Genomic DNA, 20806 nt, shown 5'->3' on the forward strand with positions numbered 1-20806 from the left:
AATGCATGCAGATTTTCGAAATAAAAAAAGAGGTCATGAATTGTTGTTTTGTTGTTTATTTTGTTTGAATCATGTAGCATAAAATTATTTTGTGAATGAGATCCTATACATAAAAAACATATCTTTTTCAAATATAAAAACAGATCTGATTTTTCTGTTATAAAAAAAAAACATTTTTTTTATCATCACAAAAACAGATCTGATCTTTTACAAAACTCAAAACCATTTTTTCTATCTCTTAAAAAACAAATCTAAATTTTTTTAACAAACCAAAAGACTTAGTGTTTTATTAAATAAAAAACAGATCTGAATTTTCTTTTCAAAAATCATTTTTTACACATACAAAACATATCTGATTTTTTATAAATCAAAATCAGTTTTTTTTTCCTAATCATTAAAACAGATTTGAATTTTCTAAACAAAAGAGGATACATTTGTAAATGGTTTTGTGTTGTTTAGTTTATTTCACATGTTCAACATATCATTCATGACATGCAAAAAATGGTACATTGGTCATAAGAGTCTAGAAGATCAGACTCTATTTAAGCGGAATGGGTGTCTAACGCTTTCCTATTCCATAACCTAGCCTCCTGATTTAGGTCTTTGGCTAAGTAGATCTAGCTTTATCTTTACTTTTTATTTTAGGTAGATTGCAACTAGAACAAAAAACCATGTATTTTTGGTAGATTGTATCTAGGACCCAAAGCCATGTCAAATTCAAATTTTCAAGTTTGTATTTTTTAATTATTATTCAATCAATGAAACGAAGCAATTCAGTCATGTATTTGTATATTAGTTTTTCTTATTTTTTGTACATAAAAAATAAGTGGCGACTCCACACCATTTACCCAAAAAGAAAGGTGCCCTAGAAAGCACTCCCCAAAAATCTCTCTTTTTTTTAGAGGCAACCCAACTTAGGCGAGGTCTCTCACAGTGGCAACTCCGCTAGGGATGTTGAGGCCTAAGCTTCATATTGAACTTAAGTGACCAAATATGTACCATTTTTTTGCATGATCTTGCATGATATATTTGTTGTTTGTTTATTTATGTTTGATGGGATGTTGTATGATATTTTTGTATATGATATTTTGTTGTACATATTATTTGTTAAAATCTTTCCCTAACTATCATTGTGCGTGCCATCCAAACAATATGTATGCGCCCCTTTTCAACAATTTTGTGGTGGTAGTAACCATGGATCACCGGTCTTCATTAGATTCGGGTACCCAGTGGTGAACTCACCAACTCATAGCCCAAAGTCACTAGATCATTTCCTGTTGACTATAAAGGACAAACCATGCCGTTCGGACCAACGCAATGTTCATTACATTACAAGTTGGGAGGTGTAACGTCCTAACTATGGGAAACAATGAAACAACAAACCCACCCTACAATGTAATGACTTAGAACCAATCCTTAGGTCAGTCCCGATTAAAATTGCATTGCATGTTGTGTGTGTTTTTTTTGGTTGATTGATGAATGTGGATGGAGTCTTATCTTTAATTAACCCAACCAAGCCTGTCATTAGGGAAGAATTTGGTCAAGATCTGAAGGAAGGCTACAAAGAGAACCTAAGTCCAACACTCAAGCTAGTAGCTTCAGTTCCAAGCCCGTCACTCCCATCACAATACTGAAGCCGTCAAGCATAGAAGAAACTCCACTGCTACAACATCACAACCCCATCTTCGACCCCCAAGACAGTTCAAGCCACTAGAAGTTTGAAGCTCCCCACACTATGGTTGAAGAAGGAAAACACCCAAACCCAAAGGAACCCATGAACACCCAAGAGTTACTTAACACTATGGTAGCTAGTTAGATTCATCTGAAGGAAGACATGAATCGTATGATGCAACAAATCCAAAATTTGAAGAGTAATCAAAAGAAAAACAAGATTGATCATGATCCACTAGCCGTAGAAAGTGAGAAAAAGATCAATGAGAGGATGAATAAAATGGAGGAGATTATTAGAAGAGCCCATAAAATGGAGGACCTTATGGACTACGATTCTCTTTCATTGTTCCCTAATACAAGATTGCCACCCAAGTTCAAGATGCCAACCCTTGACAAGTTTGATGGGACTGGCTGCCCAAAGTCCCATCTGAAGATGTATATGAGGGCTATGCAGCCCTTAGGCGTGACCGAGGAAGTACTTGCCTAAATGTTCCAAAGAACACTAATTGAAGCCACTCTTAAGTGGTTCCTTAATCTAGATGATGTAAGAGCAAGAAGTTGGGAGGACATCTGCCGAGAGTTTCACAAGAAATACAAGTACAATATGGAAGTTGACATCACAAAAAGAGACCTTGAGACTACCAATCAAGAGCCGAAGGGATCCTTCTCCACTTTCATCAACAAGTGGAGAGCTAAGGCCGCATAGATGATGAATAGGCCGAGTGAGGAAGAACAATTAGCCATGGTTGTAAAGAATTTGTTGCCTGCGTATCATAAATATTTGTTTGCTCAATACTTTCCCAATTTTAAAGCTCTAATTGCTGTTGAAACCCAAATTGATGATGCTTTAAACAATGGAACCATAAAGACTAATGATCCACCAAGGTTTAAAAAGAATGTAGGATCTAAGTTTGCAGAAATTTACAACATCCATAAAAACGATCCTTAACAACTGATTGCACCCATTGCACTTGTGCAAGTACCACAAGGGCCTAGACCTAGGAGAGAATTTCATGAGTTGTATATTGCCATAAGTCAAGTGTATGACAAGCTAAAAGCCAAAGGGTTACTAAAACCCTTAGACCCAAGACCAATTCCAAATCCCTTGCCTTCACAATTTAATGTTAATAAAAGATGTGTTTACCACCAAGGCCCTGGTCATGATATCGACTGTTGTTTTGCCCTTCATCATGCAATTCAAGACCTAATAGACAACAAAGTGATTGCGCCACCTACAAGGCCTAGCATCACTAATAATTCCTTGCCCATTCACAATTTTGGGAAAGGACCAGGATTAATTGCTTGATGATCAAAGAGGAGAATAAGGAGATCCATCCGACCTGATCTATGACCTACCCGAATGCTTCATGATGACATGGGAAGAATTAATGGATAGGACATCTACCACCACTACAGGATACGACATATGGAACGATGAATCAAAACCCGAGGATTACCAAACACCCACAAATGGGGGGAGACACTTCAAACCCCAAATAAATAACCAAACATCCATAAACGGGAAGAAACACTTCAAACCCCAAGACACTAACCTCCATAACCCAACAAAAATTACTCACATCGCAAGGGGGGGAGACACTTCAAACCCCCACATTTGGAGACCGACAACCCTGTGGAAGCCTTGAATATATCTACCCAACAAACACCTACCGAGGAAGATGAAGTCCTCAAGCAACTACAGAAGACACAAGCCAACATATCCCTATGGGGTTTACTTATGGCCTCATACAAATATCGTCAATACCTAGTAGACCTGCTCAACCAAATCCAAGTTCCTACAACCACAACCTCCTAAGATTTGAATGTTATGATTGGGTCCATAAATAGGGAACTCACCATCTCCTATTCCGACAAGGATTTGACCAAAAAGGGGAAGCACCATAACGACCCTTTGCATATCACTGTAGATTCCATAGCGAAGAGAATACTGATATTTTTGAAAGTTGATGGAAGTGCTTTGAATGTGTGTCCTTTAAAGGCTACAAGCTGCCTGGGCCTCAGTATTAAAGACTTTATGCCTACTGACCAACATGTGAGGGCATATGACAACAGTAGAAGAGAGGTCTTGGAGACCATAACATTGGAGATTACCATAGGACCAATGGTCAAGAAAATGGATTTTCAGGTCCTTAACATAGCCTCATGCTTCAACATGCTCCTTAGGCGACCCTGGATTCATGACACAGAGGTCGTACCTTCTTCCCTATATCAAAAGGTTTGGTTTCCACATGAAGGAGCTATTGTGACACAGAGGTCGTACCTTCTTCCCTAAACCTGTTTATGGTATTAATTCCGAGAAAAAGCCATTGACCTTGGATGGCTTTGAGATCGTTAGCTTTGAAAAGAGAGAGGGAGAAGTTGAGAAGATTCCAATGGACCTTGCTCTTTATGGTAACAATAATGTGGTAGTGATAATGAGGAGAATGAACTACTTGCCAAGGATGAATTTGGGGAGAACTGTAAAGAAGCCAATTGTTCAGGACTCGACGATCCCTTCTGCCACACCACCTTTTGGGCTAGGCTACAAGCCCATTGATGATGATTTGCTAGAAATGGAAGTGAGAAAGATGGCCCGAGCCAAAGCCAAAGCAAAAGGACTCCCTTGTCCTCCAGAACCTCTAAAGCCCTACACTCCCACGTTGAATGGGAAGTTTGTAAAAGTCGGAGAGAGTCAATGTTATTGGGGATTTGCCGAACCGAGATTTGATCCTATGCCAAAGACAATGGTACCTGGGTTTAAGATACTACTTGACTACCACAACAAGGTTCTGGAATTTAAGAAAGAAGACGCAACATGGGTTCCTACTGATTAGGCCAATTACATGGATCTTGATGCCATGACTACGCTTCTTGGAGATCCCATTTGTAACATCGAAGATAAAGAGTGTTGGGAGGCTAATCAGCATGCATTGAAGATCCCGTATGAACTAAGAGCCCATAATGAAGATGAGGAAAGGAGAGTAGCCCCTAGTGATGATGAGGATGAAAGCAATGAAAAAAGTGATAGTAGTAGTGACAACAGCAACGATGATGGTGGACATGACGATGACAACAGCACCAATAGTGATGTCAACAGTAGCAGAAGCTATGATAGCTCGTATAGTGGTGATAATTGGGGTGAACCCCTAGTGATAAAGAAGATAATGATGCAGACCTATTCTATGAGGAATATGATAGTGATATGGACTATTATGATCAAGACATTGAAGACGACGCCAATGCTAACAGGTTGATGCCATGATGCAAAATTAATGCACTAGATTGGCAAGTAACCGAAACTTTCATGACATGCTTGGTAATGCGGGAAGGACCCTCCTTTTAACTATATGCTGGTACAAGATTTGCTTTTTCAATGCTGGGTTCATCGACTCCAATAGTGGTTCTTTTACAATATAAGGAAATGCAATTGTGAGGAAAAGCTCGGCTTCTGATAATGTAGACCTCTCGAGGAAAGGAAGCCTTTAGTTGTGCAACTTTGTTATCCCTTGCTTGACTTGATCGTATTTGAATGTCTGTGAGAGCACTCCTGCTACTTCAGCCACTTAGGCTTGGACCAAATCCTACCCCCACGAATACAACATTTGCGCTCCTTACCATCACTTTGGCAAACACATCATCCAGTGACCATGCAATACTACTACTTGTGTCAGATAATTGCAATTGATTCGAAGGGTCAGCCAACAATTCCTTCATTTTATCTTGATATTTGGGTTTGAACAAAACAAAACAATTAGAAATTGGCAACATCATTTGATTTTAGACAGCAAAAATTTTGAGAAAAAATATACCCAAACTGAAGTGACTGAATCATAAAGGTCTTATAGCATATTAAGGTTGCATAATATTTCACAATTGTTTTAAAATTTAGCACATTTACACCAAGGAACAAGTGAATAACATATCTGACACACCAACAAGAGAACTGATACCTATTGATACTATGGCTTTCTAAGGAACACGTATCGTAGTTACCCCGAAGCTCATTTTCAAGGTATCACATGTTCCTAGGGTAGCTTATCCGGACTACTAGAGTCATCCTTGTCTTTGCTCTATCTCTCGAGACGAGTTGGCCTCAAGTTTCTATGAGAAAGCCATGGTGTGGGGTGATATTTTAAACTTCACTGCACCCGACTTTGCTAAGGGTCTAAGGATCCTTAATACGGTGATGACCTTTGTTCTCACTCTATGATCACACTATAATACTATCACTAAGCCTTATGCTCGTTTTCTCTTCTCTCTCCTGAAGGATCTTTCTATAGATTTTCCATCACACATGATAGATATCTATTAAGACACTACCACACATGACAAGCTAATTTTTTTTCTTCAGCTATCATACGCATTCTCACACACTTGCACATTCCTATTGCTTCTTCCCCTCATTTTCCTGCCATAAGGGCTATCAGTCAGAAATCTAAATAGAGAAGTGATGCATAGCTCATGGCCAAACTCAGAATACAGTGTGATTCAGTAGCTAAACAAGTCGCCAGCTCAAATTTCTATCTTGGCGCTATTGCTATCTTCTAAGGTCCACCTTAAGACTCTCTTGAAAGTCTTGAAAGATACATGTGTTCCTACAAATGCCACAAAATCTGCCTTCGAGGGTATGATCTCAACGGTGTTGGCCACCAACTAGATTTCCTTTACAGATGATGAGCTACCTCCAGAAGGTAGAGAGCATACATTGCCCATGCACATTATAGTGAGGTGTGAGAACATGATCGTCTCCAGAATACTGATTGACAATGGATCAGCCTTAAATGTTTGCCCGATGTCTACTATAGAGCAATTGAATGTGGATACCTCTCTTATCCGCCCTACCACCATGATCATTAGAGCCTTTGATGGCACTCTCCGCAATGTGCAAGGAGAGATCGAATTAACAATCGGGGTCAACCCCAGGTTTTTCGTGGTCATCTTCCAAGTCATCAAGGTGGATTCCCCGTATAACATGCTCTTAGGGAGGCCTTGGTTACATGTCGCAGGTGTGATTGCTTCTACCCTTCACCAAAGGCTCAAGTACCCCTCCGAGGATCAGTTGGTCACTATCATGGCTAAAGAGCCCTTCTCCATCTTCAAGGAGGCTTCTATCCCTTACATTAGTGTCAATGCCTTTCCAGAGGCAACTTTTCATAGTTTCAAGATAGTCTCCATGATCTCCAGAGCTCCAGAACTCGAGTCTGCATGGCCCTCCATTACTTTAATGGCTGCCAAGGAGATGCTCAAATTTGGCTATCAATTAGGCCAAGGCCTCGGTGTCGTAGGACATAGGAAGGCTTCTTTGATTGAATTCCTGAACAACAAAGGAGGATTCAGTCTAGGCAATAAGCCCTTCAATGAAGAACTTTTCCAGGCTTCCAAGATAAAGAAAAGGAAATGCATTAGTCGAGGGATGTTTATTCCCACACCAGAGTCACTTTTCCGGCTCCAACTGAGATCATCAGATCAGAAATGGCATAGGAATCATGCAAGGAGGAATCAGATTTGGCTTGTCTCATCCGCTTGTTTCCTAAATAATTCTAAGTGAATGTTATCATATCCCAGAGGATGTTCTGACTTCTACTATTAGGCCCTATGTGCTAGGCGAGATAGTAGGCCGTTAGACCATCGAGCCCTGCTTTGTGGTTTCACCAGCTTAGTAAGGAGTATTCCATCATCGTGTGGTTGGGTCCCCCAATTGCTCGAAAGAGTTGAAATAGCATATCTAGTTTGTTTTGCATGTTTATTTCCTGATTTTTGCATTTCTTGTTTGCATCTCCCAGTTTATTTTCCAAAAAAAAAAAAATCCCTTTTATCATTATTAGGCATGAACTTTGTTATTCCCTTATCTATAATCCATTAATGAAATTATCCAGCGTATTATTCATGAAATCCTTGAATTTACTTCTTTATCTGCTTTCCTATGAGTATATGTGTGCAAATTGTGTTATGTTTCCTTGTTTATGTTCCGTTCTATAGGATCTATTCTAATTCCCAAGCGAGTACATGGCCTGTTACCATAACGAGGATATTGATGACACGAGTAAGACAATAGAGTTGGAGCATAATGTTGAAAGATTAAAGGAAATTCCAAATTTACCTCATGATATTCTGAATGCTCTAAACAAAGAGAGTGAAAGGTCTAAGTCCAACAGAGATAGAAACTATTAACCTAGCTGATGAAGGCAAGAATGAAAAACCCATCAAGATTGGGGTGAACTTTCCTAAAGACATGAAGCCTAAGCTCATAGCACTACTCAAAGAGTTCAAAGAGATATTTGCTTGGTCCTACCAAGATATGCCAGGGTTAGATACTGAGATTGTTGTGCACAAAATTCCAGATAAACCTAAATGCCCCCCAATGTGACAAGCCCTTCGAAGGATGAAATCTGAGATAATTTTGAAGATCGAGGAAGTAGAAAATCAGTTGAAAGCCAGTTTCCTTACCATGATAGCCTACTCAGATTGGGTCGCCAACATTGTTCCCATGCCTAAGAAAGATGGGAAAGTACACATGTGCGTTGATTACAGAGATTTGAATCAAACCAGCCCCAAGGATAACTTTCCATTGCCACATATCGATACCCTGATCAATAATTCCGCTACCAACATGTTCTTCTCCTTCATGGATGGATTCTTGGGTTATAATCAAATCAAGATGGCCGAAGAAGACAAAGCCAAGATGGCATTCACCACTCATTGGGGAACCTATGCATATGATGTCATGCCATTCAGCTTAGAGAATGCTAATGCTACTTATCAGCAAGCCATGGTAACCTTGTTCCATGATATGATGCATAAAGAGATCGAAAGTCTATGTGGATGATATAATTGCCAAATCCCGCACTTCCAAGGATCATTTGGTAGATTAGAGAAAGTTGTTTAAGCGCCTCGTCAAGTACAGATTGAGACTAAACCCTAACAAGTACGTCTTTGGAGCTAGTTTAGGGAAATTTCTCGGCTTCATTGTTAGCCAAAGAGGAATCGAAGTGGACCCAGCAAAATTCCAAGCCATCTGGGACAGACCGACACCGCAAAGTGAGAAACAGATTTGTAGCTTCTTAGGCAAAGTCAATTACATAGCTCATTTCATAGCGCAGTTAACCGCCACATATGATCCACTGTTCAAGCTCTTGAAGAAGGACACAAAAATAGAATGGACAGATGAGTGCCAAATGGCCTTTGACAAGATCAAGCAGTATTTGTTAAACCCTCCTGTTTTGGTTCCCCCGACGCAGGGATATCCGTTGATCCTCTACCTAGCGGTACAAGAAACCTCCATGGGCTACATGTTGGGCCAAGTGGCCGAGCCCAATCAAAAAGAAAAGGTGATTTACTATTTAAACAAGAAGTTCACCAATTGTGAGATCAACTACATCACCATTGAGAAGACATGTTATGCACTACTATACCACGCGGCTCATTTCCCACATGGATCCCATTAAGTACAACTTTGAAAAGCCATATCTTACAGGGAAGATCTCTCATTGGCAAATGTTGCTCTCTGAATTTAACGTTGTGTTTGTGACAAGAAAGACCATCAAGGGCCAGGCCATAGCCAACTACCTAGCGGACCAGCCGCTAAATAATCCGAAACTTTCAAAACCCCTCTTCCCTGATGAGGATGTCATGGCATTAGAGCCAGAGCCAGACAATGTGGAACCATGGCATTTGAAGCATTATTTTGATGGAGCCACCAATTCTACCAGAAATGGAGTGGGAGCAGTCTTAATTTCCCCCAAGGGCTAGCAAATCCCTGTTTCAGTTAAGTTGAATTTTGATTGTACCAACAACATCACAGAATATGAAGCATGCATAGTCGGCCTAAAAAGTGGCCCTAGAATTCAACGCCTATGACTTGAGCGTCTTTGGAGATTCCCTGTTGATCATCTCCTGAATCGAGGGAAAATGGCAAGCCCGAGACACCAAGTTGATTACGTATCAGAAATTCAGCCAATTGATTCTGAAGTTCTGAAACATCACATTCGCCCATTTGCCCCAAGTGCATAACCAATTTGCAGATGCCTTGGCTACCCTGGCTAGCATGGTCAAGTTATCAAAAGGTGATGATTTGCGGCAATTGCGCATAGAAGCACGAGGTGTGCCAACCCATTACATGAACATCAAAGAATGCATGAATGTCGAAGTTGAAGCCAACGACAAGCCACGGTACCATGATATTAAGGCTTATATCAAGAACAGTGAATACTCGCTTGATGCACTGACAATGAAAAGAAGTTTATCCGGTGCATGCCTTGCCAATTTTTCTTGAGTGGAGAAATCCTGTACAAAAGGAACCACGGTCTACCTTGCTTTGATGCGTAGATGCCCCCAAGGCTAATTATCTAATGGAAGAGACGCATGAAGGCTTACTCAAAGCTTATGCTAGTGGACCCCTGTTGGCCTTCAAGATTTTGAAAGCCATTTACTACTGGCTCACCATGGAAAGCAATTGTATTAAACATGTGAGGACATGCCACCGTTGCCAAGCCTATCAAGGCAGGAAGAACGCTCCTCCTCAACCTTTGTACTCTTTAGCAGCACCATGGCCCTTCTCAGCCTAGGGTATGGATGTCATCAGACCCGTGATTCTGAAAGCTTCAAATGGTCATGAGTACATCTTAGTGGCCATCGATTATTTTACAAAGTGGGTGGAAGCCGCTTCATACAAAAGTGTCACTCAAGTAGTGGTAGCTTGATTCCTGAAACATAACATTATTTGCCGCTATGGCGTGCCGGGAGAGTTTATTATAGATAATGGGGTGAACCTAAATGGGAAAATGATCCAGCAACTCTGCCAACAGATCAGAATTGAGCACAGAAATTTGGTTCCCTATCGCCCTTAGATGAATGGTGCAGTGGAAGCTGCTAACAAGAACATAAAGAAAATCTTGGTGAAGATGACAGAAACATATAAAGATTGGTACGAGTACTTTTCGTTTGCGTTGTGTGCATATCGTACTTCTATTCATACTTCCACGGGTGCGACCCCGTATTCATTAGTATATGGCATGGAGGCCATCCTCCCCGCAGAGATCCCATCTCTCAGGATTTTATCTCAAAAAAAGCTGTCAGAAGTTGAATGGGCCCATTCCCAATAAGAACAACTAAACATGATAGATGAAAAGCACATGACCGCAATGTGCCATGGACATTTGTACCAATGCCACGTCGAGCGAGCATTCAATAAGAAACTTAGACCCAGGGCCTTTGAAGAAGGTAATCTAGTCTTAAAGAAGAGCGACCAGGCCCTGCTTGATCATAAAGGAACGTTTGCGCAACTTACGAGGGCCCATATGTGGTAAAGAAGGCCTTTTCTGGAGGAGCCTTGATTCTAGTCGACATGGACGGGCATGACTTCAATATGCCCACCAATTCTAACGCCGTCATACGGTACTTTGCATGAAGGAGCCTCGCGGTGCACCTCATTTCTATGTTTTTATGTCAAAAAAAAAAAAACAAAAATATATGTAAAAAAGGTAAATTGAAAACCTGAAAGGGTGGTCTATGCAAAAGGAGAGCAAAAAAGAAGAGTGTGAGAGAGCCTGCAAGATTGAAAACCCAAAAGGGCAATCTAGGCAAAAATTAAGGCAATCAAAAGTCAGTTGAACTACGTGATGACCTAATTCTTCCTAGTAGAGGTACGTAGGCAGCCATCTTGGTTTGGTCACGTCTTAAAAGAAAAATCAGTCAGCTTGTGCCTGCTTGAATCTCTGCTAAAGATCAAAAAATTAGGTGGATCCAGTATCCAAGGCAAGATGCAAAGAAACCTCTGAGATTGCTTTCTATCTACAATACCGCCATGACGCTCAAGATATTCTGGCTCATGCCAATGGGAAATGTACCTCAATGGGAAGAGGGAAAGATCTATCTAGAATAGGATGTATCCTTGGAAAAATAAGATATTGATATGAATGGATTTTACATTTATCACTTATTTGTATAATCTTGCATTTTCAAAGCATTTGCTTGCATATTCATTAACATGTCTGTATTGTGTCATTCAGTTTCTTTCGTGCTTTCTCATACCAAAACATGAAATCTCATCTCATAAATATATCTCATGAATTTCATCATAAAACATCTCTCTCCACCATCTCTCAGTTTCTAAGCATGCCTAATAGACTAGACTATGCTTTAAGAACTCAAACAAAAAGTGGAAGGACTTACGCAATTGCCTAGCAATTTACGAAGGACCTTTCCATACATGGTCGGATACTAACTACATAGCTCATGTGCAGAAACAAAATGAGTAGGAAAGAACACCAACAAGTCAAACATGGCCCAAGTGATTAGACACGGCTTGGCACAAACTCCCAAAGCCAGTATAGAGAATCAGGTCATCAGGAGCATGAGTGCAAAGTAACCCAACTGCATCAAATCCCAGGTCTCTCGCAACCCCCTGTGTCTGTTATGTGAATGTTGAAGATGGACCAGCTTCCTCTCCATCAGGGGAATCAGAAATAGAGCCCTGTCTCTTAGTCTCTAGCAAAGCCTGCAAGGTGCCCACCTCTATAGTAGCAACTCTCAAAGCCTCCTCCCTCTCAGCCAGCTCAATCTGAAGGCGACGAAAGGCCAACTGCAGCTCACTAGGCTCATCGCCCTCTCGCCCATACTCCATGCTCAGAGTGGAATGAATATAGGCCCTTGCTTACAATAGCTCCAATGCTAAACCATCGGCCCTGCCACTAGCCTTGGCCTTATCGGCCTCTAGTGCGGCCTTCTCCTCATCCCAAGAATGATCCAATGTAGCAAATCTCTAGGTAAGATCTACGAGATCATCCTTCAAACCAGTAACATGGAATCTCAACTAAGTACACTCTACCATTGTGCTTGGAGGGGACGGCCCCCTCCGATCGAGCTCTGCCCTAAAAGTGGGGAGCTCACTCTCCTGCGCACTGCTATCTCCTCATTATCCTCAATGAGGGTGTCAGCTAGCTCCCTATAGCAATCTCTATCCCTAACGACCTCCCTAAGGCACTCCCTTAGATCCATAAGGGCCCACTCAACCCTGTTCTCGAACTTTAGGGTATAGTCCCTCAAAACACCAACTGGGAATGGAAGCTCGGCTGAGGTTGGTAATGACAAGTCAAACACGAAACTGGGATCCCTAGTGTCCCCCCACACTCTAAACTCAACGGAAACCACTCTTGATCCTCTCTAGAGCAAAGAGGGAAGTCAATACATGACTTGCACACCTCCCAGAAATCCAAGGCACGCCTTGTCACTTCCATATCGATATCCATGAGCCCGTACTCACAAGTGACGACAGAGAGATCACTAAGTCGAGGGATACGCTAGATACCCCCAAACTGCTGCATGGCCATGCCTAGAAAGTATCCTATACACCCCTAGATACCCACCAAAGGGATGCCAAGTAAACCAACACAATGGATCTACCCCTACCACCTAGTAATATCCCACTTGACTCTCCAGGTCCAGTTAATGGGGCTCAAGTTGCATAAGAATCTTAGCCAATACTCAGTACCCCCAATAAACAGAAGATCAAGAGCTACAGTAGCCCAGACTCTATTCCTACTCACAAAGCCCACAGGCTGATCCGTAGCAACTGTAACAAATGAACACAGCAACCTAGCCAACCCCTACCACTCTCCCGACACAAAGATAAGGACCTAATCGTCTCACAAAGTACAACAGGAATGAAAGAGGTACCATGAGGTAGGGCACTCACCAGAGGTAGAATGGCAAAGCTGATAGATCCTGATGCTGAAGGAAACTGTGCCGAAGAAGGCCACCAGGAAGGCCTAACACCTATAGGATGCCCATCACTCCTCTAGATCCATGAAATCATCTCGATAGCTAGCTGGGCACTCCAATGGACAAAACCGGTTATGTAGGAAGTTGAAGGACATGCTCCCCCTTATCCCGCTGCCATGCCAAGTCAGCACCTCCATAACGGGCCTCTTCAAGCCCAACAAATCAGCGAGCCTCTTACGATAGTGTGGCCACACTGGCGAAATAAAGATGCTGCGCAAAGGGATAGGAAGAGAAAGGAAGCGATCATACTCCTCCAATGTAGGCACCAGATCAATGTCCCCAATAGTGACACATCTCAAGGCGAGCTCCCAGCAAGAGGCAATGACCTCCAACAAGTGCCAATCTAGTGTGGTGTGAAGAAGGGAAGTAACATCTCCAAGAAGTCTCCGATGGAATGCCTGGTCACCACAAGAAAAAAAGCTCCACCATCTCCTAAGCTTCTTCTCATAGAAAGACTCCCTCTTAAGCTCAACCAAAGTGTCGTAAGAGTGAGCACCAAGAGCATTCATGAATGAATCTTGCTAAATCTGGCGATCCAATGAGAATCTATGCGAAAAATTATGAAGAATAATGTTTTCTGCGCATTTTGGGCAAAGAAAAGGGTAGGAAAGGACCCTAAAAATTTGTGAACTAGAATGAGTTGAAACTAGGCTGGAACCCAGCTTTTATGCACGTGAACCGAGGTAACGGCCTTTTAAATGTCAGTGCCCTTGTGGGCCGCCAGACCTCGGGACACATGCTGGGGCTTTTCAGGCCCCCAGGCACAAACCTTCACATATTCTTACTGCTACCCCCTATTTCGACTACCTTAGAGCAAAGATTCCTCTATTTTAGCACTTACCGTAATGCGCGATCGGTCCAGCAGCGAATCGGATTGCCAAAAATTCTCTCTTATGCATCCGAGACTAAACAAATCCTACACTGGGGCAGTTTATCTTTGTGCATCTCGTTCAACACTTTTAGACATCTTGAACCTCATTTTTCTAAGCCTAGTTCACCCGATTCAAGGGTCGGTTCAGCCCAAAATTCACAACGAGAGGGTACTAAAACCCATTCTCAGCCATCCGGCAGCTTTTGTAGCTAATTTGGAAGATTGAATAAGTCCTTTCCCATGAGGTCACCCCAAGGGACCAGTCTTTCAATCGATAACCCGCCTAGGCAATAACAGGAACAATTAGTGCATACCGCCTCATGGCGTGTCTAAGGAGATTTCATTCAGAATGTCCACATTCATTACCAGCATCTAGTATGGCCTATGGAGTCAAGGCCATTTTCAGCCAGGCCACAAGCTTGAAACCCCGTAAAACCTAAACTGGGGCAATTTTATTTTGCATGGTTCCCTTTACTTTGCACTAATCAGTACACAAGAGCAAGTCCGTCCTGCCTGGAATTTTTTCCTCTCATGCCAAGAATCGCACAAAACCTATGCTGGGGCAGTTTATTTCATGCGATCTCTCCTTTCTCTCTCCCCCCAATGGGACGATCATTGTCAAACCCATTGATAAACTCGTGAAACCACAGTGCAACACAAATGAGTGTGACACAAGCCAATTTGAAACTTCCATCCATGATGAAATGCGATAGTGCAAACATACAGCATCAGCCCTCTCAAAGGCGATATCCAGAATTACGCATGTAAGTCCTAATCAGAGGCATTACTTTGCACGCATATCAGCAGCCCTTTCAGAGGCACACTTCCTAAAGTCATACATCAGATCTCTCAAAGGCGACTTCCTAGAGCTACGCATGTAAGTCCTAATCAGAGGCATTGCTTTACACGTACATCGGCAGCCCTCTTAAAGGCGATGTTTCTATGTCTACGACCTTCTCAAAGGCAATTTATCTAGAGTTATACATGTAAGTCCTAATCAAAGGCATTGTTTCTCCTACATCGGCAACCTTCTTAAAGGCACTTTTCCTAAAGTTATACATTAGCCCTCTCAAAGGCAGTGTCCAAAACTATGCATGTAAGCCCTACCCAAAAGGCATTGCTCCTCACATATGTTTACAGCCCTCTCAAAGGTGATTCATCTAGAGTTGAACATGTAAGTCCTAATCAGAGGCATTGTTTCTCCTACATTCGGCAACCCTCTCAAAGGCAATGTTTCTATGTCAACGGCCCTCTCAAAGGCGATTTCCAGAGTTATGCATGTAAGTTCTAATCAGAGGCATTGTTTTGCATATGTTTAAGGCCCTCTTAAAGGCCCTCTCTCAGAATCATACATATAAGTCCTAATAAGAGGCATTGTTTTATACTTACATCATGAAGCTAAAAGATAATGTCATACATTAAGGCCCACTGTGGTGCAACATAATACACACATGTCCAGGCCTACCAAGAGGCAATACACAATATACATACATAATTGGCCCACCATGGGGCAATGACTACAAGATACATGAAAAATACATACATGCCCACGCAGGGGCTCCATCTTGCTACAACAAAGGCTGAACCCATTGAGAATCATCATCTCTAATGTACTGGTCAGTGTCATCATCATCATCATCATCATCATCATCATCATCATCTTCGTCGTCATCATCATCGTCGCCTGTAAAAGGGCCAAGGGAAGGACCCGCACCACCCGAAGTGCCTAGAGTATACCCTGGGTCCTAAGAAGGCCACTATATCTGAGCAAAAAAGTCCCAACTGCCCGGTAGACTTGAAGGAACTGGCATATACCCAGGCTCGTATGGAGGAATAATAGGCCCCCGGCCGGGAATATGAGGCAGAGGCAGAACCTAAATACGAGCCACCCGTAACTCTCCTATCAAAACCATGGTATATCCATAAAGCATGGCTAGCTCACTCTGAAGCTAGCCTCACTCTTTCCCTGTGGCAATAGCACAGGCCTCTCTATCCCTCTACCAAAGCTCCCACTCTCGAGCTAATGCCCGAGCAGTCTCCTCCTACATATGCGCCTCCCTAGTGGCAGTAGCAGTCTCAAGCTCTATCACCCTGGCCTGCAAAGCCTCTGCCCATGCTCTCCACTCCACCCCAAATGCTACCTGGGCATGAGCAATACCTCCTAGAACTCGGCCCCCACTTACAGGGACGTCTCCCATGATAGGCCCAACAGAGGCCACTGCAAACCAAGTGACATAATCCATGCTAGTGTCCACATATGCATCAAAGGAGCTCGTCGCATAAGCTGGATCATCCATCACAATAGACTCAAATGACAAGCTGAGTGGAGGTGGATCTCTAGGTACTCCATGGACTGGCATGACCTAGTGGAAGGTCCTCTCAGCTAAAAAGAACTCCCAACTCGTTAAGGCCCAGAACCAACATCGTGCTCTCGACTGGCCCATGGCAACAGTGAGCTCTGGCCTTACCAGGAATAATCCATCATAAGGGCGAACCATCATCTTGCCCTAAGAAACATAATCCAATGCCACAGAGATAGTGATCGACTACACAAAGACAACCCTGGTAATTGTGCAGAGAGCCCAAGCATATGCTCGAGGGTACAAGGTCGCGAACAAATTTGAGAACTGAGGTCACAAAGTTGGAATGTACTCATATGCCCTCCATCTCAGAATCTCCCAACATCCCTCCAGGCTCTTGAAATCCTGTTGTAAAGCTCGTCTCAAAAAAGAGATGAAAAGGCCGTAAGTGACGAACCCCCAGTCATATCTCCCAATGTCGAAAACTGCTTTCATGGCCCACAGCAACTGGCAGGATAATACTGATCGGTTGTTACCAAAAAAGCAACTACTGATAAAACACATGAAAAACCACTGAAGATGAATGTCAATAAGTGCCACACACCAGGGGATGCTGCCCTGCAACCACTCAATGTGAATCTGTGGCAACGCAGTGGGCCCAAAATATCCTCTCATGTCCATATTCAATGGGAGAGGGATGCCCAAGGGCTCACAAGCCATCTCAAAGCTCATATCATCAGTCAAAATCAAATATCCATCAAATCTGATGCTTAGGATGGCTGTCCAATCAAGAGAAAGAACTGCATACTCTCCACAGCCCAGATGAAAGGTGCTAACCTCGGCATGAAACCGCCGTACCAAAGCCTCCCCGATCTTGTGCCTCATGGTGTATGGGGGATCCTTATAAAGTCCTCAAACCCCTGCTCTCTCAGGAAATCCCCATAGCGTCGATGGGTCCCAGGATCAGACAGCCGCTGAAGAAAGGTGGACCAAGCACCCAAACCACAGATCCTATTGGGCCCCTGCATTTAGAATCAAAGTTATCCATCAGCACATGCATATAACAGGAATCTAAATGGCAAGAAAAGGAAGACAGCATACCTCTCCCTTCCGCCCCTGAGCGAAAGGATGCCTCTTCAGCCCCCGTTGAAGATAAGTGTCTCTAATGCTATCATCCACTAATCCAGTACAAGCATTAGCACTGGCCTGGCGTGGTGGAAACCTCGGCCTCAAGCTACGCCTCCGAAGGCCCAAGTCCGGGTGAACCTTGTCTCCAAATAGATCATCTAGATTGATAGCAAGATCCTCAGCTCGCGTCTCTCCTCCCGAGCTCCCTCTCCTTGTGGGTGGCATGCGCCGTAAGGAAGCCCCACTGGAAATAGTGCATGACTCAAATGACGCACTAGCAATCCTAACTAAACCCTATCTTCTAGAATGGGTCTCCATAGGAATACCACCAGTGGGTCTGGTGTCATCACCCTCGCAGTTAAAATTGCTCTGCAGAACTCGAGCCGCCCGCTCGCCAGCTAAAGTGGTCTTATCATCAGAAGAAGAGTCCCCATGGGACGCAACATAGACGGAGGCCTTCCCCTGATCTCCTCTAGATCTCATCCTTCAAGACATAATCTACAAAACAACCAAAAATTCAAGCACAAGTGATAAGCCCATGAAACAAATGCCAATACAGACGAACTAACACTTTTTCCTACACATATTATGCAGGCCCATGCAAGCAGATTCTTACAAGCACTCTACAGTGGGTAAGCCAGCGGCCGAGCCCCGGACTCACATTCTACAGTGGGTAAACCAGCGACCACATCCTAGACTTACACTCTACAGTAGGTAAGCCGGCGGCCGCACCCCGGACTCACAATTTACAGTGGGTGATGTTAGGGTTTGTGCTCTAAAAATCCAATTTATTGGCATGTCATAAATAATTAAATTGTATAATTATATGAGACTATTTATAAATGAACTAATAGGACATTATCATAGTCCATGAGATGCATTGTATGTGATTTATGTGAAAAGTCACAGAAGATGTAAATCACAAGTTCCGTGTAAACTCAAAATATAATTCGTAGTCAGTGATGAAATTGGGCGTTTCATCTGCAAAGACTATAACACATCAACTAAGATGATTTGTCCTGATCATGGAAGTGGAGACTTCTAGTTGATGTGTTGATGTGTCTTAAGAGTTAAGGCATATTGAGCTGGACTACTATGAGATTAATTATTCAATCAACAACTGTCACCTGAATAATTAATCTCACGACTTCTAATTTCATAGACTCTTAATCCTGAGAGGGTAATGAACCCGATCATGAATTGTAGGTTACTTTGATGATATTAGGAGTGAGATCTAATATTCACATTCAAAACCTCAATATGTTGGGTAACCACACGTAGTTTTGTGGAACACATATTCTCAAGATATAATCCATAATCTCTTTTGTAGAGACACGAAATATCCCCTTGAGATAAGTTTAATGGAAATTGGTTATTCAGGGCTCCCACTTTAATAAGAAGTTAGTAAAGCTCATATTTATTGAAATTGGATTTCAATAAATGTGAATAAATAAAAGATTAAATCGGGTTCTCAAGGATAAAATAGTTGTTTATAATGGGTAAGCTAGTGACCGTGTCCTAGACTCACATTCTACAATGGGTAAGTCGACGGCCATGCCTCAAACTCACATTCACTCAAGTTTGCAAGTTCCTGAATCTACAGTGGGTAAACCAGCAGCCGCACTCTAGACTCATATCCTATAGTGGGTAAGCTGGTGACCGCGTCCTAGACTCATATTCTACAGTGGGTAAACAGACGACCGCACCTTGGACTCGCACTCACTCAAGTTTGCAAGTTCCTGACTATAGTGGGTAAACCAACGACCATGTCCTAGACTCATATTCTACAGTGGGTAAACCGAAGGCCTCGCCTCGAACTCGCATTCACTCAAGTTCGCAAGTTCCTAACTACAGTGGGAAAACTAGCGACCGCGTCCTGGACTCACATTCACTCAAGTTCTCAAGTTCCTAATTTACAGTGGTTAAGCCGGCGTCCGCGCCCCAGACTCACATTCTACAGTGGGTAAACCAACAGCAGCGCCTCAAACTCACATTTACTCAAGTGTTCAAGTTCCTCATCTATAGTGGGTAAATTGACGGCTGCACCTCAAACTCACATTCACTCAAGTTTTCAAGTTCTGATCTACAGTGGGTAAACCAGCGACCACATCCTAGACTCACATTCACTCAAGCTTTCAAGTTCTCGATCTATATTGGGTAAACCAGCAACCGCACTCTGGACTCACATCCTACAGTGGGTAAGCTAGTGACTGCCTTCTAGACTCACATTCTACAGTGGGTAAACTGACGGCCGGGTAAACCGACGGCCGCGCCTCAGACTCACATTCACTCAAGTTTTCAAGTTCTAATCTATAGTGGGTAAACCAGTGACCGCATCCTGGGCTCACATTCACTCAAAAGCCAAGTTCCTAATCTACAATGGGTAAACCGATGGCCGTGGCTCGAACTCACATTCACTCAAAAGTTTACAAGATTTCCAATTTATAGTGAGTAAACTAGCAGCCGCACCCTAGGCACACATTTCCACTATCCCCGACTACCAAGTAAGTCCCCTTACCTGTATCCCGCATTTTTATTCCCACATAATTGCATACCCATATAGAACCAAAAAAAAAAAAAGCAAAAAATATATATACATATACATATGCATTTTCCTAAGAGAGCATAGCATAAATTATGACAAGGAAAAATATATATATGCCCATAACATTCCACAAATAAAATAAACACTAGCATGCTTTCCTAGTTGCATTGCTACTAACATCTTGCAGAAAAAAAAATAGAGAAGAAGGAAAAATAGACACTGACCTCAAGTGCGGAAAGGACTGAAATAGCAAACTAAAGCTAAAAAGACGGACCCGCTAAGCTCGAGATTGCTCCAGAAATTTTTTAGAAGTGGGAACTCAAAAAAAAAGTGAGAAATGAGATAGCAATTCAGCCCAGTAAGGTAAAAATTCGGTCTCGATCCGTGAGTAGTCTCCACAAGCAAATTTGGGGGCAACAAAATTCGAAATCACGTTCTTTATTCGACACCTCTCATTGCACTCGAGATGTTAGATAAAGAAAGGGCAGCTGTTGATACCGTATTTTGTCCACC

Source organism: Castanea sativa, chromosome 12 (genome assembly GCF_040712315.1).
Source record: "Castanea sativa cultivar Marrone di Chiusa Pesio chromosome 12, ASM4071231v1".
Taxonomy (NCBI): domain Eukaryota; kingdom Viridiplantae; phylum Streptophyta; class Magnoliopsida; order Fagales; family Fagaceae; genus Castanea; species Castanea sativa.